Below are 13,514 nucleotides of genomic sequence, written 5' to 3' on the forward strand. Positions count from 1 at the left end.
TTTGTGATGTTGTACTCATGGCCTAGGGCAACCCCTCCTTCCAGACCTGGTCCTAAAATTTAAAAAACAGTGTTTTATCCCTTATACGCGACATTGCCCTGAGTTAAACGCGTGTATACGCAGGTCTGTGTATATCCAACCCGCGTGTATGTATTAAAACACTTTAAAAAATATGAAACTCCTTATTTTCAGGCGGATATCGCGGGTTTTACCTACTGATCACCTGTTAGTGCTCATGGCCCAACTGTTCCCAACCAACTCCTAACTAAAAAACTACTTTGGAGATGGTATAAAAAGACCTCAAAGGGAAGGCCTAAAGGAGGAGAGAAGAGAGAGAAAGGTTATTATGCTGAGATTTTTCCCTTGACCAGGTCTGAAGTCCCTTGTGCCTTCTGCACTTCCCCCATTTTGTACAGGAAACCTTTGTTTCCTTGTGTGTTGATGTTCATCCACCATTTATGACATCATGGAGAGAGTCATGGAAGGAGTTTGTTAGAGGCTTGAGGCTGGAACGGATCCGGAAGGAAGCTTTGCTTGGAGCCTGCTGAAGGTGACTCAGGTGAAAATATTCCTTTTTATGTACTTTATTTGTCTATAATAAAAGAAACACATGTCTTGGTTCCCGGAATGAATCTTCTTTATGTTAATGATATTCATGTTTAGAATTCATATGTAAATGGTTGTTTGGATTTCATAACTAACTACCTTTCTTTATAACATGAAGATGATTTCTTTATAAGTTTTTGTCCATGTACTGCTGTGTTCTTTGAATTGTTTGTTTTGTAGGACAAAAGAGAAGAAGGGAACTCCAAGAAGGGTTTGGACTCTAAGGGCCTTCTCAAACGTAGGACCAAAGGTACGTACCCTTATCATAGAATTTGCTTACAATAGCATAATGGCTGTGTGAATGCATGTTTCTTTGAATAGATAAATTTCAGTCTGCTAGGGTTTCAACCCAAAAAGCCTTAGGGGAACATTTCCCACTATCAGAATTGGCGACTCCACTGGGGACAACACTCTTGTTGTTCCTAGTTTGGGTGTTTTTCAAGCCAATCAGGGCTCAGCTGCCTTGTCTGCTTGCTGTTACTGTCTAGTCTGTTCTTGAACTTTAAGCTTTGCCAGTTTCTTCAGTTTGTTTTTTTTATTTTTCTTGAAGCTTTTCATATACGCTAATTTTATTAGTTACAGAGGCGTATATACGCTTGTTTCTTTGAGTGAACCCGCGTATACGCAGGTTTCCTCAGATACAGTCGCTTATATATTGCAATTTTCAAGATTTATAAATCTTTTTAGTCTCTGAAGGTTTGTCTGGTGGTTTGAGTCAGTCTGAAATAGTCATTTTCTAGTATCAGTTATTTGTTTTATAGCGAGCATCTTGTTCTGAATTCTCTCTGATTATAAGGAGTATTGGTCTTGCTTTTTGTTGACTGCAAGCGTCATCATTTTTTGCTAAAGCACGCAAGATTTCTTGCTAGGAATCTTGGCTGCTCTGATTCATCAGAGTAGGGAGATTGATCACAATCTTTGTGTTAACCTTGCTTTTGGTGACTTTTTGTTTGCTTGACAAAATCACTTTTTGTGACCATCCACTTCTTTGTTTCATGAAAGTTGTTGATTGACACTTTCTTGGAATTTGTCTTTTTGATCTTTTTGGTTTTCATTGCCAAAGCTTTCATTGCTGCTTTTGATTGTTAAGAGCGATTGCAAACACATTTATTTTTGTTGAGTTTTCATCCGTTGTGTGGTGTCGATTCGCAAAAGTGTTTAATTGCCTATTCTTCAATCACAAGTTTCAGTGTTGTTGAGAGCATTTTTTTTTTTTTTTGAAAAGACTTTTTTGTTTGTTGCTTTGAAGAAAATCTTTTGAAAATCTTAGTTTTGCTTTCTTGAACTTGCTTTTCATTTGGTTTCCTTTTAGTGAAGTGAAAGTGCTTTATGTTTGTCTTAGAACTTGTTTTTAGTGTTTAGACGAAATTAATGGTAGCATCTCATATTCCATCTAGACATTGTAAGTGGCAAGATAAAAATTGATAAGCAAGCAACTTTCATTTTTGTTTTTAGAGTAGTTTTAAATCTTGCATCCACATATAGTTGTTGCATTAGGATAGATTTGCATCCCCTTTTAGGCATACATAGCTTTGTTAGCTTTTGTGAGTGTGAAGTGTGAATTAACGAAAAGAAAAGAAAAATTTGTTTTATTAGAAGTGCCTTTGAACCCTATAGAAATTGCTCTTCATCGAAAAACGAAAAAGTGCATGTGCATGTAGTTAAGTTTTTATTAATTTATTTTGCGTCAAAAAACACCACTAGTTTCACTTCCGTTACCTTGTGACTTAAAGAACAGCCTAATAAAATCAAGCGCTAACTAAAATTCACTAGAACTTTTTGTTTTAGTCAGTTACACCAACAAGTTTAGGATTTTAGGGCCTTGGATTAGGCGAGTGGAGAGCTAACTCTCCAAGGCCATATAAACGTCAAACGTAGGAGTCTGAATAATGAGAGAAAATCCAATAGCATTAGGAAGACCAGGAAAGCTCTGGATCTAGGAGTTAAGCACGAGGGTCTGTGAAGACAGGGAAGAGAGATACCCCCTCTCCTACTTGTCCGAACTTACCTCACGACTGTTCCGCCTGGCTTCTGTGATGAGTTGGTATCCATAGTTGCTACTCCTAGGGAACTACACAGGTGGCTGCAGAGGGGAATCCCATGGCACCTGAGGTTGACGTTGCATCACTCTCGACAGTACTACTGGAGGGCACCCTTGCGAAGCTTGGGGGCTTGCACCGACGCAGGCTGTTGTTAGGAGGTCAGCGTAACTTCCTCTGATACCTTCGCTGATAGGACTGGGCCCTCATCATCCCAGACTATCTTCGGAAGGCCCCTTAATTCACTTTCTCGTATTTTGGTGTCCGGTCTTAATCACCTGGAGCGAAAATACTCGAAAGTTGTTTGACTGGCTGTATCTTTAGGGACTTTATAGTGTGTGCTATGTGCTCTTAGTTGGCCTAGCTTTCAATTTTTTGAGTCTTTAGTTAGATCATAACAAAAAATTCAAAGTGGCTGATCGATCTCCTAGACGGTCTCGAAGACTTCGTGGTCTTTTGCCACCAAGTTTAGAGCCTTCTCCTAGAAGGCGCAGAGGCAATACTACCGGTGGGTTCCATCCCATGCCGGTTGACGCATCGGGGATTGATCCTCCTCTCGGGGGCATTAGCGGCCAAGCAAGGCCTGGCACTTCTGAACAAGAGAGGGACACTCCAGTCTTTTCTCGAGTTCTCTTTCAAGCGAAGAATAACATAGAGGTAGAAGAACTCTCAGAGTCGTTAGCGGCTCCGAATTCTCCCCTACCATCTAGTCATCCAGACGTATTGCAATACGTTGGGACTCCGACGCATAGACCGTCAAGTCCAGGTTACGCTACGCGCTTACCATCGATGACCACTACTGGAAGCATGGCTTCTACAAGTGCTACGACTATGCAAACCCCAACATTGGTGCAAGGGGGAGGAATCATTTCCATCTCCTCTGCTTCCTTGTTTGGATCTTTTGCTAACACATCTTTAGTTGGGTAGACCTCCATTCCGTCCACGAGTGGAAATGCCCAAACCAATGCTTTTAGTACTGGATTCTTCCCATTTGGCACCCACTCACAGGTTATTCCATTGGTTCCGTTTAGTGCCACTACGTCCATGATGGGCGGATCGGATTCATTCCAGGGTTTTCCTTTCGGAAGTGGTCATATACCAAATTCCAACCCGACGGTAGGATCCATGCCTTTTTCTTCTGTAGGACAAAGCAGCAATCCTTTCCAAGGTTGGAATAACCCTGGGGTTAGTGGCGCGGGAACTGGGAATCCATTTATTGGCCAACATGGGAATAGGCTGTACTCCACGGTTAGTTCGTTTCAAAGTATTCCTCCCCTTGCTTCGGCTTGGAATCCGTATCAGGGGTTATCAACTCCTTAAAATCCTTTAGGAGGAAACTTTCCTGGTTATGGAGGCTATACGGCTAGAGTTGGTCAAACTCCGAATTTTGCTGGATCACAAGGCTTTCCTTTTGGTTCAGTCGGTTCTATTGGTTACTTCGGGCAGCCTGGTGCCTCCCAAATTCCAGGACAATCTTTTCAGAACTTTGGGAGTTCTACCCAGTCTGGGTGGAATCCCCAAGGTCCTCCTAGGCTTCCGTTTCTGGCAACGTTGAACTTGCCAGATCTCACTAAGTTAACAAATGACCCAATCAAGTACAATCCGGCCTGGCCTCCGGTCCCAACCAAACTCCCTTCGGACATTCCAAAATTCGAAGGGAAGAGTGGCGAAGACCCAGGCGACCATGTGACCACATTCCACTTGTGGTGCTCATCTAACTCCCTTATCGATGACTCGATTAGGTTGAGACTCTTTCAGCGCACCTTGACTGGTAATGCGGCCAAATGGTATATAGAGTTGCCAGGGGGCAACTTTACATCTTTCGTTGACTTAGCCAATATTTTCTTAAATCATTTCCAGTTGCCTGTCCGCTATGATGCCGGAACTGAACTTCTGGCCACCTTTCGTCAGGATAAGGCAACCCACATTTCTGACCATATTCAGGAATGGAGACGAAGAAAGAGGCTCATTAAAGCTGAAATCCCTTCGGAGTACAGTCTCGAGTGGTTTTTGAAGTCTTTACAACCCGAGATCTCCAAGGATGTCTCCATGTCTGGGGTCTATTCTGAGGAGCAAGCCATTTTTAGGGCCCAGTAATTAGAATTGATCTACTCTCAGTCTGGGATCCTACAAAAGTACTTGCCAGATGCTCCTGGATCTAAGGTTGACATAGCTAAGTTGAAGCCTAGTCCGCACGTGGATGGTATCGTTGGGTCAGTAGACACAACTGCCGTGAACTTGTTGAATCAATTGTAGCAGTTGTCCTTGCAAACTGCTTCTAACAACCAAGTCACATTGTCTAATCCCCCCGCTTCCTAAACTTCTTCAATTAATGTCGTCCAATCTGATAACCCCAAAGGAAATCAAAATTCCACTAGAAAAAAGAAAGGACGAGGTAAGAAAAAGAACCAGGATGGGAAGCCTGATGCAAATCTGGCAACAACGTTGGTGGTGGTAGAAATGAGTCGAGAAAGAAAGTCAAGTTTCCATGCAAGTTGTGCAGTGGAGACCATCTAACTCATCTCTACCCTAAGATTGAAGACGCTCAGCGCTTGTTAGGACAGCAAGGGACTTCTAGTTCTCAAGCTGTGTTAACAAACCCATTTCCCTAAGGGCAGCAACTTCTTGCTGGCGCAAGTTCAAACCCTGGAACCTCCGCAGGGGGCAACCAGGAAGGGGAAAAATCATCAAATGTTTTCATGATGGGTTCTAACGTCCATGTGGCTACTCGGTCACGTGATTATGGTGAAGCCGAAACTTCCAAGGACAAGACTATTCGCAGAAGTACTGACCTTCATATTGAGTGACCTCCTGTTGAGACTATACCACGGATACCGAAAGGTTCTGCTAAACGCGCGACTATTAATCCCAATGCTAGGGCCGCCTAGAATTACTCCATTGTGGAGGATCTGGCTCAGAGTCCGTGCGCCATGTCCGCTTTAGAGGTTCTCCAGTCGTGTTTGGCTCAGAGAAGTGCTTTACTCTCCGCGATTGGAGCAGTCGATCCAGCTAACTCTTTAGTGCTCACTTTTGACATGTTAAATGTCAAAAAGCGACTCCCTCATCATATGGCTTTCCAAATAAAGTCTACATACTGAAAAATCAATATTTTTCGCACTGTTATAGATGAAGGAGCTTCCACATGCGTCATGTCGATGTCATGCTGGAAGGTTATTGGATCACCTTCGGCTGTTCCTTCACCCACCGTCTTGACTGCATTTGATGGTCATTCTCATAAGCCGCATGGGATTATCCCGGCCTTTCCTATATGTGTTGGAGGGAAGGTCGTCAATATCGAAGTTGAAGTCATAGATGCTAACTTAGACTATAATCTCCTATTAGGAAGGAACTGGGTATACGAAATGGACGCCATCGTTTCGACTCTATTTCGTGTCATTTGTTTTCCTCATGAGGGGAAAATCGTTAAGGTTGATCAATTGGACTATTGTCCAGTCGATCCTCAAGCAAGCTATGACTCTACTGTCCCTTTAGTGGATAACCCTCGCTCGCTGACTGAGAATTTAGGAGTAGGGATGTATTCCTCATTGATGGGTACATTTGATCTTCCCTCTCCTTTTGCTAAAATCAGTGCTATTTCATCATCTAAGGGGTCTCCTCGAGAAGAGTTCTTTCGAACTCGTTATTTTTCAGACCCTTGGACCTTGCCTTCACCTACGACCACATTAGTTGAAGGCCAAGTAAATGGAATGGCATTCCCTATATCTGCAGCTGAGCTTAGATATTAGTCTATCGTAGACTCTGCAGACAACCACTCTACTCCTTTTTCTGAAGAGGAGTTAGATGGTCATGTGGCCCCGGCTTGGAGCCTTGATTCTACCTCTGCCTTGGACTGCTTAGATTCGGTTTTACCTTCTGAAGAAGCAATCCTCGAAGTAATGATGGGTATAGATCGACCTTGGGAAGACTTACACCATCGTTCATACTTTCTTCCTCCATTGCAGGAAGTAGAATCTAGATTCTCCGAGCTCCTCACTAGTGATGTTTGTACGGTGTCAAACCCTTTGGCTCCAGCACACATTCGTGCCGAAGGTAATATGTCGGTAATTTCAAAAACGATACCTATAAACATCTCTAGGGACCCTAACGTCATCGAGAATATCTTCATCGGAATTGAGTGTTCCCCTGAAGAAATTCAAATTTACACCGACCTATTTAAGGAATTTCGTGATGTATTTTCTTGGTCTTATGAAGAAATGCTTGGCATTGATCCTTCTATAGTTCAACATGAGATCAAGACGTATGAAAACGCGAAACCGGTTCGTCAAAGGCTTCGGCCGGTTAACCATAGGAAAGCAGTAGTTATCAAAGCTGAGGTTGAGAAGCTGCTAAGGGCGGGTTTTATATACCCTGTTCCTCTTATTGATTGGGTTTCTAATCCAGTTCCTGTGGATAAAAAGCAAGGAACAATCCGAGTATGCATCGATTTTAGGGACCTAAACAAGGCTTGTCCGAAAGATAATTACCCCACGCCATTCATTGATCAAATTATTGACGAGTGTGCGGGTAATGAAATTTTTTCCTTCATGGATGGTTTTTAGGGTTATAATCAAATTGCTATCCGTCCTGAAGATCAACATAAGACAACCTTTATATGTCCCTGGGGTACCTTTGCATATAGAAAGATGCCTTTTGGTCTTAAAAATGCTGGAGCCACTTTTCAGCGGGCCATGTCATATGCTTTCCACGACATCAAACATGTCATCGAGGCATACTTGGATGATCTCGCTGCTCGTTCTCGAAAGAGAACTGATCATCCTAGTCATCTTCGATTGGTTTTTGAACGATGTCGTTTTTATAAAATCCGGTTGAATCCCAACAAGTGCGTTTTCGCAGTTACGTCCGGTCGGTTGTTAGGGTTCATCGTGTCCAATGAAGGGATTCGGGTTGATCCCTTCAAGGTTGAGGCAATAGTTCAGTTGCCTCCCCCGTCCTCAATTCAACAACTTCAAAGCCTCCAAGGGAAGGCTAATTTCTTAAGACGATTTATAGCAAACTATGCCGAGATCACTAAAGGGTTCATGCGTTTGCTACGGAAAGGAGTTCCATTTGTGTGGGATGACTTTGTGCAGTGGTTGTTTGATGCTTTGAAAAAGGCATTAGTCTCTGCCCTGCTTTTGAGTCCACCGGATTATGGTAGAGACTTCCTTTTATATCTCGCTACAGCAGAATCAACCATTGGTATGGTTCTCGTTCAGGAAGACGATGCTCTCACCGAGCATGTGATTTATTATTTGAGCCGAGGCTTAATAGGTCCTGAACTTCGCTATTCTCTGGTTGAGAAGTTGGCCTTGGCAGCTGTCCACGTTGTCCAAAGGCTCCGTCATTATACCCTGCTACGCAAAACTTTTGTCTTAGCGGCGGTCAATCCATTTCAATTTGTCCTCAGTGGGCGAGTGATTGGGGGCAAATATAATAGATGGATAGTCATTTTACAAGAATTCGATCTTGAGTTCTTGTCTGCCAAGTCTAAGAAATCCATGGTTTTCGCGGAGCTGATTTCTGAGCTACCCTGTGGAGAGGATACTGTTTATGAGGAAAGTTTTCTCGACGAACATTTATTCCTCATCTCTTCACTCGACCCTTGGTATGGAGATATCATTGTTTATCTCCAGACTTCGAAGTTTCCCTCTACTTTCTCCAAGGATGAACGCCGAAAATTACGTCACCTGGCTAAAAACTATGTTATCATTGGTGACACATTATACCGTCGAGGGGTTGATTCAATCCTTCGGTGTTGTTTAACCTTAGAGGAAGCAGAGTTTGTGCTCAATGACTGCCACAGTGGAGCTTGTGGCGGTCATCTATCAAGGCTTGCTACAGCCCAGCGCAGCTTACATGCCGGCTATTTTTGGCCTTCACTCTTTAAAGACTGTGTGGAAGCGGTCAAACGCTGTCACCCTTGTCAAATTTTTACTCGGAAGATGCGTGCGCATCCAGCTCCTCTTTTTCCCGTTGTCACCATCGGTCCCTTTACTAAGTGGGGTATTGATTTTACGACTTGTAATCTGCCTTCAGCGGCGAATCACAGGTACATTATCATCGCTGTAGACTACTTTACGAAGTGGGCTAAGGCCATGCCTACTTATAAGAACGATAGTGACACGGCAGCATTGTTTCTTTTCAATCAGGTTATCTCAAGATTCGGTATCCCGAGAGAGATTGTCACTGACCATGGCAGTCATTTCCAGAATCAACTGATGTCCGAATTGGCTCTTAAATTAGGTTTCCATCAGGAGCATTCGTCCCCTTATTATCCTCAGGCCAATGGATAGGTCGAGGCAGTCAATAAAACTCTTAAGACGATACTCCAACAGACGATCGATAAAAATCGGTCCAATTGGCACATTATGTTGTATTCGGCTCTTTGGGCATACCGAACCTCCATCAAAACAACTACTGGTTTTACACCTTTTCAGTTGGTTTATGGGATGGAATCTATCTTTCTGGTTGAATGTGAAATTCCATCTCTTAAGTTAGCTGTTGAGCTCCTTCCTGAGACTTCGAGTCTCGAAGAGTGCCTAGTTCACTTGGAACATCTCGATGAGCAGCGTCGAGATGCCGCCACGATGAATGAGGCTCACAAGAAAAGGGTTAAAACGCAGTATGATAAGTCTGTCTGCCCTCGAGTATTTTCTGAAGGTGACCTTGTCTTGGTCTATGACCAAGATAAAGACACCTTGGGGGCAGGCAAATTTAAGCCTATGTGGCATGATCCTTTCATTATTAAACGAGTTTTAGAAAAAGGGTCGTATGATTTAATCGACTTTGAGGGAAACAAGCTGGCGGAGCCCCGAAATGAGCTCTACCTAAAGAAGTACTTTGCTTAGTTTTGGCCAGGCAATGGCTTCTTTGTATTTTATGTATATTTGTACATATATCGTCGAGAGTTTTCTGATATCAGCACTTTTTGGTCTGCTGTGGCAGGTGTTGATGGATGATTTGGTCTATTTTGGGTTCGCCGATGGTGCTAGTCGGCACACTCGGAATCTTGCTTCCGCAGCTTGGGTACTTTATTATCCAACTGGTCAATTGATGGCATCAAGAGGCGTATGTATCGGTCCTGCTTCAAACAATATGGCCGAGTATACTGTTGTTATTAATTTATTATCCGAGGCAATCTCTCATGGGATCGACTCGTTGGTAGTATATCTTGATTCTCAATTGATAGTGTCTCAATTAAATAACATTTATCAGGTACGGGATCCATCTTTATATCACCGGTATTTAAGGGTGAGGTTGTTGCAAAGACCATTTACTTATATTAATTATTTGCACATTCCAAGATCTCATAATTGGTTAGCTGATTCTATCGCTAATCAGGCATTAGACTGGCACATTAATCATTCATCATAATAAAATCAAGCATCAAAAAGTCAAACTGTATATATATATATATATATCGTAAAGCGTCTCGAGTGTACATATGTGTGTCCAAAAAATATACAAAATTGGGACTCAAATGCCCATAATCATGTCCGGCATATCTAATGCCTCGGCTCAGGATGAGCGTCTAAGTATGTAACTATAGCATTGGCCACATGCCGAAAAATGCGAACCCAGTCACGTGGCATGCCAACCACATGACGCTGCATATCCTCGGGAAGGTCCTCTATGACGGCCATCGGTACTCAACAGCTCAGTCTCGCCAAGTGTCGCTGGACGTTGTTTAGAGTCCGTTCTGTATCAGCAGCCGCCTCTTCGGCTCCTCGGCTGCGCCGTCCATGCCGCGGGAATCCATCTGGTCATACTGGCCCGATGTCTGGAACATGATCATCATATCAGTCATTTGAATCTCATCAAAAATATTTTTCAAAATTCATCATTATATTTGAAAAATCCAAAAAATTATAAAATCAAAAAATCTTACCAATCTTGCCCCATGCTGCATTCGGTGGTAACACTAGATCAGGATCTCCTCAGAAATCCAGCCCAGCATAGGGGTAGTCATCCACGGCGATGATCTGCTGATCCCACCAGGTGAAGAAGTCATCGTCGAAGGCAGTCCTTGGGACCTCCCCACCCCCCAGACGTTTCATCAGATCAGCCCACCGGCCCATGCGTGGATCGCGTGGGGTGCTGATGGAAACTGCTACCCTGGGGCGGAGTGCGGGAACCTTCTCGAAAAAGAAAGTACACAAGATGATCCCATATCCAAAGTTTTTAGTCTGACCCCTCTTGATAGAAGTGAGCTGGCTCTTCATGTTGGCCAGAAGAGGAGTACACCAGTCAAACACAGTAGTGAGACAGTCAACTGCCACGCTCATGTTTAGCCGTGATGCCTGATGCAGAGAGGATGATCCATTCACTCGAGCCATGGTGAATAGGATAATCCTAAGTGATAAACTCGCCACATGTGTGATAGAAATCTGGCTCCCAACCTTCTTGGGATGTCTCGGGCGGTATATCTGTACATAGTCCTCTATCGAGAGGCTACTCCGTGTCCTGCCCCGGGACTGTACTACCTCTCCCCTTCGGGAAAGGCCCGTGATAAAATAGATATCCTCCACTTCTACCTTGAGCGATATCTGATCGATCCTAAAGGCTTCCTCATTGACATCCCAATAATCAATGAGCATCTCAAGCAAACGCGTGTTCGCTTTCATATTTGGCAGTTTGAAAAATTTAAGCAAACCGCATCCTCGTAGTGCATCTAATGCTTCTGGACTGTTCATAACTTCATTGTCTACCGCTGCGTGCTCTCTTTCACGCCACGTGACAGGCATCCTGAGAAAAAATCGATTTAAAACCGTTAGTTTTTGTTTAAAAATGATTCACGGCGTATACGCGGGTCCCTGTGCACACAGTAGCGTATAGGGCCCGCGTGTACGCGGGTTCAATATTACCAACCCGCGTATACGCCGCGGGGAAATTTTTGACAAAAGTTCAATGGTGAAACATCAATCAAAAATCTTAAAACCTGTCACAATCAATTGCAAGCTAAGTATAAGAGTTACCTGGAGGTTTTCGACGAATTTGAACGGTTGAATCTAGCTGTGGGAAGTTTGCTCCTTTTGCTCCAAATCCTTTGCTCTCAAACTCAAATGGTAAAAATGGTGAGTCCAAAATGCTTTTTATAAGTTTTGAAAATGCAAAATTTTTTCAAAATTTTATTTTGTTTGGCCTCATGTGACTTTTAACTTGGGAGCTTGGAATGTCGAGATTGGTCTGTTTTTCAGGACATTTTGGACGATTTTCAGTTTCGAGACGGTTCCATGACTGTTGACCCGTCATGGCAGGTATCATTTTCTCACTGGCATATAGGTTAGGGACATCATTTTTCCGTTGCATTATGCATACTAGCCTCCATTTTCCGATACATCTGCCATAGGGTCGATCCCATCGTGTTATGGTTCGTAAGCCATCTTCACTCACCGATTCTTTAAATCATGACACGATGGTAGAGCCATCCTTTACATGGGCATCCTAGTTAGCACCTCACTGACATTTGTTGCCCATGCTGCTCCGATTTGAGTAGGCTCGGGAGTCCTCTGTAGTCCCGCCATGACTTATGCGTTGAAGACTCATTCCTCTTAGCTTCTCCGCTTTGTTCTGGCCTTATACCCTAGAGGCTCCTTTGTGTTGAGTTGTACTACTGCATTGCATGTTGACCACTTGCACCTTTTGGCCTAGAGCCGGCTTCACTTGGACTCGTGTTTAAGCCAACTTTTGACCATGACGTCTGCAAAATGAACCTTGCATACCTTTGACTTCTGCAGCTTGACACACCTTGACCCGTGGAAGGAACATACCTTTGAGTGTCACTGACCAGTTTTGACCTCCTTGCATTGAGCATAGGAACGTTCCTTTCCCAGGAACTAGATCATCTGTTTCACCGACACTCATTCTTTCCACTGTACCATAGCATTCTTTTATTCTTTTTCCAGCTTAACAGAAAAAGACAAAAAAAAATAAATATTCCAAAAAAGAGCGGGAACGGGACATTATTTCCATTTATTGTTGGCAGCTAGAGTCAGTCGTGTCACCCTTGAACAAAGCACTCAAAACAAAGTCTCCTCCATGTGGGTGGGATTTAGTTTGACTTAGGTATGCCATAACCTTGTTATTGAGTCAGTTCTCCCCTGATTGGTTATCTCTTCCAATCATATGGAGGGTTCGTTCGTGCCTCCTGTAGGACGAACTTATACAGAGTCATCACATGCTGCCATATAGTCACATTGAGTCGTGCTTTTGTTCAAGGGAAGTTAGCCTGAGTCGGCCTTTCTGCGGTGTCTCTTGACTCATTTTTCAGTCGGCCATCCCTGATTGTCAGTGTCATGTCTATCATCACATCAGTTATATTGGTCCTTTACTCGTGCCGGTTTGAGAAGGTCCCCATTGACTTCTTGCTGGCGGGTCTTGTCCTTATCGACGACGACATCTTGCTCTGAGGACAGGCCTAGAGCCGCACCCTGGCCCTATTTTCATTATTGATAGGTCACCTTGTGCTCAACATCGATCAGTATCATGGGTCTTTGACTGAGTGGTTTCCCTTGTGTTCGACGTCAGCTTACATTATCACACATTGGGATTCGTGCAGTACCTTGGTTTCCATTTGACCCTATTGGTGGATACCTCACCTCTGTGTCAGCTTTCATTATTGGTTGGTTCAGAGGGTTTCTGCCGTGCACTAGCCACATCTTGTGTACGCCGGAAACGTACTTCGGTTGGGTTACTACATATTTTTCGTCTAATTCCTTCCACATTATTAGCCTACGGGTTACACTCGCGCTAGATTGATGGAGGATGCCTTAATGCCTTCCTTCTAGCGGATCTTTCCCTATCGACTCCGACTCATTGCTCTGGGGCAAAGATCTAGAGTCCATTTGGCAGTACCTTGGGGTTTGTAGT

This window comes from Pinus tabuliformis, chromosome J, assembly GCF_031772625.1.
Source record: "Pinus tabuliformis cultivar Carrire ecotype Pingquan chromosome J, CPIR1, whole genome shotgun sequence".
Taxonomy (NCBI): Eukaryota; Viridiplantae; Streptophyta; class Pinopsida; order Pinales; family Pinaceae; genus Pinus; species Pinus tabuliformis.